The sequence below is a fragment of the Chiloscyllium plagiosum genome, unplaced genomic scaffold (assembly GCF_037043375.1).
Source record: "Chiloscyllium plagiosum isolate Xiang-an unplaced genomic scaffold, Cpla_swu_hap1 HiC_scaffold_17, whole genome shotgun sequence".
Taxonomy (NCBI): Eukaryota; Metazoa; Chordata; class Chondrichthyes; order Orectolobiformes; family Hemiscylliidae; genus Chiloscyllium; species Chiloscyllium plagiosum.
In genome coordinates this window covers 27,960,880-27,977,049 of record NW_028270155.1, presented here as the reverse complement: position 1 = coordinate 27,977,049, position 16,170 = coordinate 27,960,880, and the positions used below count along the sequence as shown (strand labels likewise).

Below are 16,170 nucleotides of genomic sequence, written 5' to 3'. Positions count from 1 at the left end.
AATCCAACATAGATCAACAACAGCTGGCACAGTACACTTAAACCTTCCATAGTCCTGCTACCAGTCAAATAAGGCTCTATGATTTTCTTTGCTTCAGGTAATTCCTAACCAAGTTCAACATTTTACCTTGAATTCCCCATTGATTTCTGTTTTATTGGCAGCATCTTGTCCGAATATTTACTGACGCGATTGAATAGCTGTCCTTTCACCTTTATAGCCTACTTTTACTCTATTAACTGACAATAAGAGTCTTTTTTAAAATGATTTTAATGGCATTTTCAAATGTGAACCAGTCAGTATTACAGTCCTCAAGATAAAAGAAGAAATTAAAATGATAGCATTTTGCTAGCTGAACTAAAGTGAAGACTAAGATCTTCATGATGATTAAAACCTGTTAATAAAGCTAAAAACAAAATACTTAATGACTAAATTGTCTGCAGTAATTATTTATCCCATCCCAACTCATAGCCTGTACAATCTAAACAGAAATATTCAGGAGGGTTGCTCTTCTGAATAGAGGGGTTTAGACATTTTTGGGGGCATTGTTCATTGCAAAGTCAAGGGAATTTTATTTAGTAATAAAGCAATTACTTGCAATATGGGAAAGTTTGGTCCAGACAAAAAGTGAAGAAAATATTCACTCCTGCATTGTCAAACAATGGTCAAGTACCAATTCTAATAACATATTATAATCCCAGTGATAAACTAATTCTTAACTTCTACTTTTAAAAATAAGCACTTCATGCAGTCAAATAATTTGCAGAATTTGCTAAATTACTTGTTGTCACCTGATGCCTGAAATCCTCCCACAACTGAGGTGCTATTATCTGCAACAGTAAACTATTTCTTTGTGCAACAACCGGTATTTCAACTGCTCATAAAGATAGTATTTGTTTTGAAAGTTAATTCTTTTTATTTTACCTGTGCCTGGATTTTTGATTATGGGTCCTGATCTTGCTATCAGCAGGAAATGCAGATTAAGAATCCATACATGTAAGCATCATAGGCAATTATGGTAAAGGGGTTCCTGAGGCAGGAGGCCAACAGCAGCTGCTAGGAGATCAGCAGACCCAACGTCAGAGTGGGAGTTGGTGATCCAAGTAGGGGAAAGGAAGTATGGTTCAAGGTGGAGGCAATTTCTGAAACACTTTAATAAATTGTTTAATTCAACCATGCACCCCTTCACTGGACAGCCAGCAGTCTCAGCTGTAGCCCAATAGATAAAGCGAGTTTGAGAATGTCGTGGTGATGATAAGGATGGTGTTCCTAGCTGGATAGAGTCTGCCTGCTCCTCACATGCAGTCAACGACCAGTCATGTTTTGGCCTCAGTTCAGAATGTGCACATTAAGCTTTCGCCACCTCCCCGATAGCTCCAAAAGCAATTGCCCAAAGAACCTAACCTCAAGGATCATAACAAGAAACTGGCATGTCAGCTGGTAGATGGAAATTGCAGGCCCACCCACTTCTAGTGTTCCAACTCTACCTGAATGAAAGTTTGGCCCCTGATTTTCCATTCTATTTAAAGTAATGTGATCAAAAATGTAAAATAGAATTATTAACAAAGCCAGTGTACAGGTTGCCTGTTCATTAACCTTCTGGAAGCTGCAGATCTGTGAACTGCGAGTTAATCTACTGGTACAGCTAATGACTTGATCTCTAGCAAAAAGAGAGAGATTTGAAGTTTTCACCACTGTGACAATGCTCAAGTAAGTTAAAAGATAATTCAAATATTCTTATACCACAGCTGATGGTTTGGGACAGGCTCCTACTGAGAATAGCATTGTCCAGTTAATCTCAAATTTAAGGAATGTTTTTTCTCTGCTGAATTTCACACTTCCTCCAAGGTGGTGTAATTTCTTCAGTGCCAAGTACCTTTCAGTATTATCTACTGATCATTCTTCAAGTGTAGGCATCTGTCAATTCTGACAACCAATGAAGGCTAATCAACCAGGGTACATGACAAACATATCCGAGTGTGCCCTGATCGGACGTTCTTGCACAGAAGTTTCAGCAGAAGTCACCAGATAACAGACATAAGCAAGAACCTTGAGTTTATTTTTATTTCCCAGAAGCCAGGTAGTAAAGGATAGAACTGGAGCCAATCTTTTACACACTTTGATAAGCATTTATTTCCAACTGTACACATTACAAATGTGCCTCTCCAACAACCATAGTTTCATTCTGTTCCAATTCATAGGAGTGCAAGTGCATCCCCAGTTAATATAAGAAATTATTTGGAGCCACTCTCACACACTCTTACAGACACACACACTCCCATACTCACACATGCATCCTCTCAGAGACTTAGACCACTCTACACTCTCGCGCACACATATACACTCTCTCTCACAGACACTCACAACCCCCGCAGTCACATACACACACACTCCCACACTCACACATGCACCCCCTCACAGACTTAAGACACTCTAAACTCACATACACACATATACACTCTCTCTCACACTCACAACCCCCCAACCCAGACAGACAGACAGACACACACATGCACACATATATATATATGTTTGTGGGGTGAATTTGTACTTGCAGAGTTATGCAGGGCTTTGCTCAAAAACTGCATGAATCAATCTAAACATCATGGCACAGACAGAGAACACAGCGGGTAACACCTTCAACATATTGTCTAGCTAACACCAATTGTTACAGTTAACCTGAGAATGCAACTTTCAAAAAAAAAGTTTTGTGATTTACACATGAAAGAAGTGAAACTATCATGGTATTCGAACAGATGAAAGACTCAACAGACAATCAAGGTATTTTTCAATATATAATTTCAGTTACATCACATTGTAAACTTTTTGCTATAAATTCTGCATCTTACAATTGTGTACTCCACAGCCACCTGATGAAGGAGCAGCGCTCAGAAAGCTAGTGCTTCCAATTAAACCTGTTGGACTATAACCTGGTGTTGTGTGATTTTTAACTTAATATAAGAAAGATATTGTGGAACTTGAAAGGGTACAGAAAAGGTTTACAAAGATGTTGCCAGCTATAAGGAGAGGCTGAATAGGCCTGGGCTATTTTCCCTGGAGTGTTGGAGGCTGAGGGGTGACCTTCATTTTTAAAATCATAAAGGGCGTGGATAGGCTGACTAGTCAGGATAGGGGAGTCCAAACCTAGAGTGCATCGGTTTAAGGTGAGGGGGTGGGGGAGATCTAAAAGGAACCTGAGGGACAACGTTTTCATGCAGAGGGTGGTGTGTGTATGGAATGAGCTGCCAGAGGGTGATGGAGGCTGAAACAATTACAACATTTAAAAGGCATCTGGATGGGTACATGAATAGGAAGGGTTTGGAGGGATATGGGCCAAATGCTGGCAAATGGGACTAGATTACTTTAGGATATCTGGTCAGCGTGGATGATTTGGACAGAAGGGTCTGTTTCTTTGCTGTACATCTCTATGACTCTAATGTCCAATACAGTTAAACCCAGTTCATGTACAATTTTGTACCGCCCCACACTAAGAACACTGAGGCCAAATGCATTGTGAACTGAGATCAGCTAAACCAGCACAGACTTAGAATTAAAATTAGGGTCTTCCTGCCCTCTCAGATTCTGCCATTTACTATTTGAAGCAACTGAATCAAGATTCAATATGGCTTCATTGTGTTCTCTGGTGTCCCAGTATTGACGTCCTCAATGTGTGGCTGGTTACAATTAAAAAGAACAAGAAAAACCATTTGAAAATGTTTTCATCTTATTAATGTGGGCTGTGCAATACTAGCATGCAAACAAATCTACTATTTTAAGGGATTCATTTGTGTTTTTAAAATAAAATCCTGCATTAACATAGTAACTGAAGGAAGACCTATGGGTGTACAATTTAACTTATTTCCAAAATGTAACATTGAGTAAACATGTTAGTTGTAGCTCAAACCAACTTGTTCTTTATTTAAAATTTGGAAAGTAATTGGACAGAGTATCAGCACTCAGAAAGAACAATGTTAAAAAAAACTTGCTTCGGCTGCGTGCGATTCTGAACATATTTGTCCTAGAGCTGGATATGATTAATAAATCAAAGAATGCTTGAAGGAAAAGAAATATACATAGAAACCACATATAAGCAAGTATTTGAAAAAGAAAATTAAAACAAAAAAAGTTACAAACCAACAATTGTTGCCAGGCATAGTTATTTGGATGTGCACATAATAATATAGGAACTCTACCAAGAGCCCGGGGCCTCACTGCATGTACAATAACCACAAACCTTTTGAATGACTCATGTATTTACAAACCAAGACATGTTGAAATCAAAGGAAATACCACACAACATAATTTGCATCAACATGTTAGAGCCATTACAATTATGTGCTAGGCCACAACAGGTGGAGCCATACATCCCTCAACTTGTACACTGCAAAATTACCGCGGTTAGATCACTTTGAACAACTTCCCTTATTGTAAAATAATTAAAGGGCAACCCATTATGACAGATCATTGATAGAGTAGAACAGCTTCAACAAATTTATTTGTTTGGATCACATTGCCAAACAGGAAAACACAGAAGCTAAGTTGCACTCCCAGCTTGGAGAATAGCCAAGGGAATGCTTCCTCAACTTGTTAAAATTTCTCAGCCCCTTTGCCCACTTCACCTTCCAGTGATGATACATTTCATATTCTGCAAAAGCAGCTGAAGAGCATATATCTTCATAGTTTTACCTCGGGTATCACATTTCTGCTAGTTGGTTCATAGTTGCAAGTTTGGCAGCCCGGGCAGAAAGTAATAAAATAAGACTGGAGGATATCAAACAAATTGATTGACAAGATTTTTCCCTGGGGAAAGGTGAGAGGGGAAAGATTTGAAAGGGACCTTAGGGACAATTTTTTTACACAGAGGGTGTGCATGTATGGAATGACCTGGCAGAGGAAGTGGTGGAGGCTGGTACAATTACAGCATTTAAGAGGCATCCAGATAGACATATGAATAGCAAGGGTTTACAGGGGTATGGCCCCTGTAAATGCTGGCAAATGGGCTTTCTGGTCATCTGATATAGGATATCTGGTCAGCATGGACAGGTTGGAGCGAAGGGTCTGTTTCCATTCTGAATATCTTTATAACTCTTATGCTGTGTTGCATGCTGTTCACACACTTTTCAGTAAATTGTGAGCAATGACTATTTAAGAGAGTTGACATGATAGCTCAAGCAACACCACCTTGCATTTATATCGAGCACTGTATGTTGTAAATCATCCCAAGGCTCCTCTGGTAGTGTGAACACACTAAAACTCATACTGAGTTGGAGAGGAAAGATTAAGACAGGTGAACTGAAATTTGATCAACAGAATAGGTATTAAGAATATCTTAGAGAGAGGTATAATTTACAAGCATTGGTGGACCATTCAACATATGTTAATATTTAAATATTTTAAATAATTTAAAAGTTCTTTGTGTCTCTCAGCTGTCTTTTGTTTCATCAAAAATAAGCTGCTTTCTCATCATTGCCAACATTTTAATATACTGGTATGTCACTGCTTATTCTAGTTGTAATTGGTGCTGTAGGACCAGTATAAAATGCCTTCATAAAACTAAGTTCTAAAGGTATACCAAGTCAAATGATCAAATTTACAGGTTTGCAATTAATTTCATAACAGATTGTAAAAAATGAATGGGTTTATTGATATCACAATGCAGGCCTGGACTCTGCCAAACATATATACTGGTACTCAACCTAAACACATATCCCTGATTAGACCTTTACTAAAGGGTTATAATGTTATCATATTCCCTCAAATGTCCTATCTGCATGGTTAAGGCACAGTCTCAATTGTAGAAAACTGTACAAGGATACAGATATGGGTCAGCAGCCTGGTTGACAATATCATTTCTGTGGTTAGTATACAAGAGTAAGGAAATACCCCTTTACACTTCGACCTGTTAAAAATGACAGTGAAGTTCATTGGCATTTATACACAAGTGCAAGGGCAAATTCAGGCGGGGGCATCTACAAATCCAACAACCATTGCCTAATTTGTATAACTTTTGTTGTTAGCTTCACAAATGCCGCATTCAGCGGTCTGCCATATGACTACAATCAGCAGGGTTAAGAAATTAGCTATGCAGCAGATTTAACCAAAACTTGCCATAGAGAATCAAACCTTGTCATTTCAAGTACAAGTTCCCTTTTAATGACATGCTAAATTAATCACTCCTAATTAACCTCATTGACACCGAAATTTAACTAATATAAGTATGAAGTCTCATTCCTTCAGTTTTTAATTGATGTTCCGGTTTTCCAAAGGTCAAATACACATTTTTTGCTGTAAAAAATGACTTTGTCTTTTTACACATATCCCACTTTTTTATTTTCATTTCTGTACCTGATTGACACTGAATTCACCCACACTAATTTACATTTCTTCTTCTGAGTCAACATTTTGATCATAAGCTCTTTATCAGGAATAAGGGGGTGGTCCAAGGTAGCTGAGAGGTATATGAGAGAGATGGGGCATGGGGAAAGGTAGCTGGGAATACAATAGGTAGATGAAGGTTGGAGGTGATAGTGATAGGTCGGAGAGGAGGGTGGAGTGGAGAGGTGGGAAGGAACATGGACAGGTAGAACAGTTCAAGAGGGCGTTGCCAAGTTGAAGATTGGATCTGGGATAAGTTGGGAGGGGGAGGAGAAATGAGGAAACTGGTGAAATCGACATTGATCCCGTGTGGTTGGAGGGTCCCAAGGCGGATGATGAGGCGTTCTTTCTCCAAGTGTCAGGTGGCTAGAGTTTAGCAGTGGAGAAGGCCCAGGACTTGCATGTCCTTGGCGGAGTGGGAGGGGGCATGAAAGTGTTCGGCCACAAGGTAGTGGGGTTGTTTAGTACGTGTGTCCCAGCCATGTTCTCTGAAACATTCTGCAACATCCTGTCCTCCATGCCAAACTCTAATCTCCCGACGCCTGGAAAAAGAATGCCTCATCTTCTGCCTTAGGACCCTCCAACCACATGAGATCAATGTTGATTTCACCAGTTTCCTTATGTCCCCTCCCCCCACCTTAACCCAGATCCAACCTTCCAACTCAGCACCACCCTCTTGAACATGTCCCTTCCCAACTATCCACTCCACCTTCCTCTCCAACCTATCACGTCACCCCCCTTCATCTACCTATTGCATTCCCAGCCACCACCCCTTGTGCCACCCCCTCATTTCTGATGAAGAGCTCATTCTCGAAACATCGATTCTCCTGATTCTCAGTGGCTGCCTGACCGGCTGTGCTTTTCCAGCACCACACTCTCGACTCTGATCTCCAGTATTTGCAGTCCTCACTTCTCTCAGTCTTGTTCTGTTTATTTCACAATCCTTCAATTTGCTTTGTTAGGGAGATAGACAGTTGCTTGCCTTGTTCATTCAGATGCCAAATGCTCTGGTCCCCTTGCTGTGCAATCATTAGTTCCCACTGATCTATGCAAATGCAGTTGTAACTAATATCAGACTCTAATAGCTGCCCTGCTGCAGTAAGTTAAAATTCCTTGTGTTATCAAACTGCCCATAATCATAAGTAAGAACAATTTGAAAAACCTGTCAATTTATATGCTGATATTTGTTTTGAATTATGAGTTAAAATTATTTGATCTCAAGGTTTGTGTAACAATGGGTCAATAACAGTTCCTTCAGTGTCATTAGAATAATGAAGAGCAGAGAAAAGCAAAAGTAGAGAAAAGTGTCCACTCCCGTATCTATCCAGTGACTAGTGCTGGAGCATGCATGCATCTGAATGTGTAATAAGGACAAATTAGGTCCCTTTGTCCACTGAAAAAACATTCCAAGTCATCAAACAATGACCATGTCTCATAGAACTGTACCCAAAAATATTTACTGAGGGGAGATGGGGAGAAAAAAGAAAACAAAAACAAAAATTAAAGGAGGGGATCCTTCTAAACAAAATTTCCTCTAACCTGTCTGCCATTCAGCACTCTATATGGTAAGCATTAAACCAGACTTTAAAATTTTGATTTATTAGTACTTACTGTTTTTATACAGTGTTTATTGTACCCATGTTAATATTAAATACAGCAATTTCTGCCAGAGGTGCCAGCAGAGGCTTAGCTTATAGCACAACAATCCTTATATATGCTTCGAACTTCCTAACTGCTGCTTCATTACTTGGAGCACATTAAACAACTGTGCATTGGGAGTAGAAAATGAGACTGTTAAACCAACCTGATATAATTCTCGTCAACAAAGGAAAAGTGTATGGATCAATTAAGCTTCCACAGTGTAGCAATGAAGCAGATATGTGAAGCTGTGAGACTTACAGGAATTGACTGCAGAAGGCATTATTGGTCTATAAGTACATGAGAAGCTGCTTTAAAGACAAACTGAACTTTTACATGTATGTGTGACAGAAGACAAGGGTGGGTGTGCACAGACTGGGGAAAACAATTGGATGTGGGAAGAGACAACTTGGTAAGATTTGTCTCTTGGATGACTTCAAGGCTTTTAATGCTCAAGACTCTTGACAGCTTTTACCATTAAGTCTATCGAATTTGAGGTCAAAACACAAAAACAGCAAAACATGAATGATTTTCCACAATATCTATATTCGCTATATATCCTCATACTGTATTATCTAAATTCTGTCAATATCATACACACTGTTGTTACATGAATTGCAACAGCTCACCTTGAGATTTTCTAATTAATAAAAGTAACCCACAGCCTGGGCAGAGAATGTACTGCTGTAGAGTCTATGTGAGCAGGCAGTTAATCAAATGACTAATAGATCACCTTGAGTAAATGTGTTCAATAAAATGTTACTCACAGTATATAATAATGCACTCTTGAAAGTGAAGTGAGTGTATCAGGAACACATCTGGAAATATTTCACAGCAGAAATGCTGATTTCCTGTGTATGGACCTCTTGAGTAAATACCTTCAATAAAACATTAGCCCTGTGTTCATCATAACAATAGCTCCCTGTAGTAAACTGCATTCCCCAGGAATGCTTCCGGGTGAAAAAAATGTCTCTGCTATAATTTTCTTCAGTGTAATTACACAGTTTTTGCTCTTAACACTCTTAAATATACTGATTGTGTTTTTAAAATAGCACTATACATGCAGGTATGTAAAATGTCTAATCCAACCTCAGAGCTTCTTTGTAACTGCTCCCAAGCAACATAGCACTGGCACATTCCCCTGCATGACATGCTTTCATTAAAGCATCCCTCAGCTCACCCTGATCCCAGCCCAATTTTGGAGGTAGTTCAAACCACCACTGAGAAAAACTTTTATCTTTAAATATTCTGATGTACATCGAATAGTTTTATATCCTCACTGGCTTTGTCCACTCCTTCTGGAGGATTTTCATTAAGTGTTTCGATATTTTTAAATCAACCCATTCAGACATGATTCAGAGATGCCGGTGTTGGACTGGGGTGTACAAAGTTAAATATCACACAACACCAGGTTATAGTCCAACAGGTTTAATTGGAAGCACACTAGCTTTCGGAGCGACGCTCCTTCATCCACAATCACCTGATGAAGGAGCGTCGCTCCGAAAGCTAGTGTGCTTCCAATTAAACTTGTTGGACTATAACCTGGTGTTGTGTGATTTTTCACTTCATTCAGACATGGTATGACACATACCTGGGACAGGTGGGACTTGAACCTGGATCTTCTGGCTCAGAGGGAAGGACATAGCCATCATGCTATAAGAGGCCTTCAGTGGGAATTTCGGTGTTTTAAATCAACCTGTCCAGATGTGCTTTGAAGCTGTTAGGACTTGAACCCAGGTCTCGCGGCTTAGAGGTAAGGGCATCATCAATACGCCAGAAGGCTCCTAGATATTTGTACTCAACCTGTTCAGGCATGTTACAACACACCACTGGAGCAGGCTGGACTTGAACCTGGGTCTTCCAACTCAGAGGTCAACTACTTGAGTCCTGGATATTTTCCAACCAACCTGTTCAAATGTGTTATTGACTCATTTCTGGAGCAGGACCCCAGAGTCAGGGACTCTACCACAAGTCACTTACCACAAGTATCCTTGATATTTTCCTGATCAACCTGATTCGGGATGATATTGCATACTTTCTGGAGCAGGTGGGACTTGAACCTGGACCTTCTGGCTCAGAGATAGGGATGCTATCATTGCACCACAACAGCTCTCTACTAGGGTGCTATATTTTCTGATCAACCTGTTCAGAGATGTTATAACATATCTCTGGAGCAGGTGGAACTTGAATCCGGGCCTCCTGGCTTAAAGGTAGAGACAATACCACTGCACCACAAGGATCTCTACAAGTGTCCAAAATATTTTCCAACCACCCTGTTCGGAGACGTCCTGGCTCAGAGGTAGGTACACTACTTCTGCACCACTAACAGCCCCTATAAGTGTCCTAACTTGCTGCCTTTTAGAGAAATCACCCAATTTTCATTTAGATTAGATTAGATTAGATTACTTCGGCCCAACAAGTCCCCACCGACCCGCCGAAGCATAACCCACCCCTACCCCTACATTTACCCCTTACCTAACACTACGGACAATTTAGCATGGCCAATTCACCTAACCTGCACATCTTTGGATTGTGGGAGGAAACCGGAGCACCCGGAGGATACCCACGCAGACACGGGGAGAACGTGCAAACTCCACACAGTCAGTCGCCTGAGGCGGGAATTGAACCCGGGTCTCTGGCGCTGTGAGGCAGCAGTGCTAACCACTGTGCCACCGTGCCGCTCACCAATGCCACATCCACACAGCTAGTTTCACACTCAGACAACAACCTGCAAGTATGAACAGACAGATCAGGTGAGAGACCCGCTCCTCTAGCCTGCTCCACCATTTAATAAATTTATGGCTTATCTGAATCTGGCCTCCACTTGAGTTCTGCCTATCCCTGAGAGACAAGTAAGTCAAAGGTTATCTCAATTGCGTTTACTAGATTATAGTTTACAAAGAACTTGGATATTTGCATCCAAAATAAGTCAGTCCTCATTGTGACCATGGTGACTATAAACATGGACTTGCTGCAAAGGTCAAGGGCAGTTTTCAGATGCAAGGAACCTACATGATTTCTCCCTCTCTAACCCAGGACAATGGGTCAAATGTCATTGATCCTATTACCACTCACTGAAATAAGTTAACTCAGTACAAAAAGAAGCCTTTGCAGATTTGTATGGCTTGCCAACTCAGTAGATAAAATTTAAGCCTTTGGGATCGTCTATATTACAATTTCTATTTAACTTTCACAAACTGGAAAAACAGATCTCATTAGGGCCTCTGTAAAGGAGATTGTTGATGGTGAGACTAATGGATAAATTTCTAGAAAACATCCTATCCGTTATGGTAATATCTCAATAGGTTTGTATTTCTATTACCAGATAGCTGAATAATCAAAAAGATTCATCTAAACTTTGAATCCGATTCTGGCATTGTGTTTGGCAATAATGTTCAGTTACCATTTCTTCGTATTTAATCTATTATGTGGTTATGTTTGACACAGAATTTAGTGGGTTTATTTACTTAACCTGAAGATCCAAACTTCCAGTTGATCAAACTCTTAATTTTTTGGACGAATACCTAATATGAAGTTCTAATATTTAAACAGGTTAATAAATGCTGGCACTAATAACAAGGGCTTTCAGAAATAGCCAAATGAACAGAATAAGAGATCCCAGCTCCTGAAATCCTCTCCGTGGGGAATTATTTGTATGTATAAACCTTCCATTAAGCGAACTCCATTTTAACAATGGGAAAGATGTCTGAATGATAAAAAGCTTGCATCAAAGTAACAGATTTGGATTCCAAGAAAGAAGAGAGTTATATTCCTAAAGATGAACTTATCAAGAGCTCCATTTATCAATCGAATAACAAAATATCATCTTCGAAATATTTCTTTGGATAGGAGGTTATCAATCACAAAGTGCTGCATGATAAATCACTGGGCTGAGCATGATTGGAGGGGTCCAAGCTTGAACTGTTATATAGTGACCTAGTCCAGAATTCCAGATGTCACTCAGGGTTGGGTAACTTTCAGCAGCGTCATACAGGGCAATTAATCTCTCTGAAAGAAAATGTCAGAAATCCAGCTGAGGATTGCAGGACCCTCCACACTGTTCAAACCTGTAAATTAAACTACAAACTTCATTCAACAGAAAGCACTTGGCCCATTCATCATCATAAAACAATGTTTAAATCTTCCATCTTTCAAGGTGCAGCTTATTTGAATCCAAGCACAACAACTGAACAAAGCATTAACACCCACCAAGTTTATAATTGAATGGGGGCAGTGGGGGTGAGGCTACCTGTTTGACTTATGAAACATTCTATCAAAATGCTAGAGATGTCAAATTGCTCAACCACGCCAAAGTCATTGTTTCAGATATTTGTGACTATTGAATTGCTTCAAATGAAAAACAAGAGGCATGAACAGAAATTCCAGTTCGTCTCCTCGTTCAGACCTCGAGATTAACTGTGAATATCCTATACTGCTGAGAACTGCTTGGATGGCTAAAAAAAATCAATTAAAATGGGTTACATTGAATGTCCCTGTAATCCAAATTTCAGTCCTGAAGTGACAGGGGGTTTGAAGTTCTATCACATTTAAATATGGCAATGTTGCTGAATGGAAACAAAGTAAGTCTAAAATTAAAACATAAAAACACATTCTTGAGGTCAAAAGGATAGGCATTTTTGATCAAGGTATTGTGGGCACTGAAAGCTGATAGATGTATTCATTGTAAATCTAACAAGCTGAACCCATTTTATCAATGTCTGATCTGAGGAGGGACCCTACAAAATATTTCAGAGATCAGTGGTGACAATAGAGCATTCGAAGATAGCACACTTAGAATGCAAAGATCTGCAATGCTCCAATTCCATGACTGAAGTGTCCATGGAAGTACTGTTCTTCAAAACTTGAATTAACCATGAGATGTCAAGGGAATGGATTGCAGATAACTGCTCTTCACACAGGATGCCAAACTCAAAGAAAGGTACACTAGCTAACATTTCACTTTTCAAATATTTTGTAATCTTTCAAGTGAAAATCACCATCTTTGCTGCTTTTAAGTCATTTTTAACACTGTCTCACCTCTCGAGCCCTGTAACCACTGCAGTAAAGGAAACAGACAGTAAATTAAACTCAGTGTTTTAACACCTCTGAAACTGAAATAAATTGTTTATATTTGCTTGATAGTTAAGCAGTTTTTGCCATTTGAGTACTCGAGTTGTATAGGTTTGGAAGTTTCAGCATTGAGTCATGCCATGTGATTAATTGATTAATCTTTGCTGGAGTCAAAATAATATGGATATTGGACAAAGAAAATTTGGCTTCAATGTCCTGACTATCATTAAAGTGGTTGAATGTCACTGAATATTATCACTTGAGTGAGGTACCACAGAGAATCTGACACATCAAAGAAGGAATGCCTTCTCAATCTGAAAGTAGCAACACAATGACAACAGTACAGCATCAGGTTTGTGTTATATGAAGGTCCTACCATTATATATTTAATTGAGGCCCCAACTGACAACTTGATCACAGGGCCTGATTTAAATGAAACAATTGTTACATCTGTGCATGTTTCCCAGCTTAGATCAGTAGGCCCCAAACAAAGAGGGAGTCGCTTCTGGCTCAAGAAGGTAAGAGCTTTTTTATTTTGCAGCAATCCTTGTGGGCCAGAAGGAGAAGCAGCAGGGGTGCCAACTCCCCCTCCTTCCATTACTCCCAACATTCGTGATCACTGAAGGAAGTTTTGGGATTCCCCTCCATCAATCACCGCCTTTCTTGCCATCCTGCCAGAACAAGTCATCTCTCTGTCTACAAAGTGAAGTCCTGATTCGTCACTGTTGCCCAATCACTAGGGGTCACCAGTCTCTGGTTGTGGCCTCCTGTTGCAGATTTTTCCATCCAAAAGAGTTGCCAGTTTCTCAATTTTCCCAGCTGTTCACTGGGAAACAGAAGAAAAATAAAGAGTGAAACACAGCTGTTAATTTTTTTCATCTGGTCAGATTGGGGAGGAAGGACGAAATTACACGGACGCTTCGTAAAAACCATTACAGCACTATACACCCTACTGATCAATGGTCAATTTTAGTTTTGATAGTATTGGACACAACATTCAGATTAGCTTTGGTAACTGAGAAACCATCACTTTCCTATTTACAGCTTTAGGCTTCTGGGAAACATTACCTCATGTACTGAACTATCTGAAAAAAATGATGACAGTATAATCTGATATCTCAGGTCAAACAAGTGAAAAAATTTCTTTCCCTAACTGTAAATCAGTAGCTTTCATAGTGGTGAATGAAAGCAACAAAGAGAAGACAAGTTACCAGAACAAGGTTCCTAACCAATAATTCAGGATTATTATTGCAAAAAAAATACAATAAAACTCTATTTTAGTTTTTATCCTGTTTTTTAAATGAAAAAAGAGCACATATTACCCAGCATACTCATTCTTAACTAATGCGCTCTGACCTAACCTCTGAATGCTATCAGTTTCCGATATAACATCTCTATTAGGTTGTAAAATAAGTAAATATACTCCTAATGACCCAAGTGCTTAATGATGCTATTGAACAAATCAATTCTCTCATTCCCTTTGTCAGTCGCAATCTCTCCTGCCCAGATTTAGCCCTTATCTAATTCTAACACTGAGGTAGCATATTTGTAACTTTGTAAACCTGGAACTTAATACACAGCCAATATTTGAGGCACAATTTCATAACACATTTAAATGTTAAAAATGGTAACATGATAGCTCTGAAGTCCAAAAATACTCAGTCCTTTATATAAATAATAATTCAGTTCTGATTGTCTTTCATTACACTGCATCTGTAGAATGCAGGTTGCTTAACATTAATTTGTCAGTCACTAACTTTACAGAAAAAAATTCATAGGATGTAATTATCAATCGCTGTACCAAGCTTTGGATTCAGTTATTTTACTGTTTTTTTTGTTTGCTTCCCACTTCTCCCCCTCCTCTTACAAAGGCAATGATTATGATTGCCCTTCATAATCCTGTCATACATCAAGTCAGACCGCAGTGGAGAGTGAGGAAAAATTCATATGATGAATCCCACTGCAAAATTTACTGTGAATTTCAACCCTCAGAAAGGCCATTTCTGACTACTCCTTTCATGTATATGTGCGCGTGCGTGTGCGTGTGTGTGTGTGACACGATGTTCACATCAGACTTCCTTCAATGCTGTCTCCCAGGGCAACCATGCAAAAAGTGACCAAAGGTTCAAACAAGCAATGTAACTGGCCTTATGCTCATTTAATGGAGGATGAGGATCTTGTAGTATATATCTCTACCTTCATTAATTCAGTGGATGTGGGCATTGGTGGCTGGGCCAGCATTTATTGGTCTTGAAAAGGTGGTGTTGAGCTGCCTTCTTGAATTGCTGTAGTCCATTTGGCATAGGTAGACCTACAATGCCTTTAGGGAGGGAATTCCACAATAATGACAGCAACAGTGAAGGAACAATGATATATTACCAAGTCAGAATGTGCGTAGCTTGGAGGGAAACTTCCAGGTAGTGTGTTCCCATGTGCCTTCTATCCTTGTCCTTCTTGATTGTAGTAGTCCTGTATTTGGAAAGTGTTTCTTAAGAACTCTTGATAGATTTCTGCACTGCATCTTCTAGATGTGCACACTACTGCTATTGAATGTTGGTAATGGAAAGAGTGAATATTTGAGGTGCCAATCAACTAGGCTGTTTCAACCTGGATGATGTCAAGCTTCTCGAGTGTTGTTGGAGCTACACTCACCTAAGCAAGTGGGGACATTCCATCACAGTCCTGACTGGTGCCTTGTAGATGATGGACAGGCACTGGGGAGTCTGAATGTGAGTTATTGCTGCAGGATTCCTAGCCTCTGATCTGCTCTTGTAGCCACAGTATTTATGTGGCTCATCCAGGTCAGTTTCTGGCACTCCCAAGGATGCTGGCAGTGGATGATTCATTGATGGTACTGCCATTGAATATCAGAAGGTGATGGTTATATTCTGCCAATTTGAATATGGTCGTTGCCTACACTTATGCTGTGCAAATATCACTTGCCACTTGTCAGCCCAAGTAGTTGTTGTTGGAAAGGAAGTATTACCTTGCTAGTGGTCTACCCCTAAGAGACAACCTTGGCTATTTTGGGGTGTGGTTTAAATGGTAATTGCTGCTCTCTCAGACCTTGGGCAAATTCCTCATGTACAA

The 16,170-nt window shown here is 39.7% G+C and overlaps 1 protein-coding gene across 7 annotated transcripts in view; it reads right to left on the bottom strand.

Moving 5' to 3' along the window:
• zfhx3b (zinc finger homeobox 3b) overlaps window positions 1-16,170 on the bottom strand; it is a 566,603-nt gene that overhangs the window by 264,399 nt on the left and 286,034 nt on the right. The gene's annotated exons all lie outside the window — the stretch shown is intronic.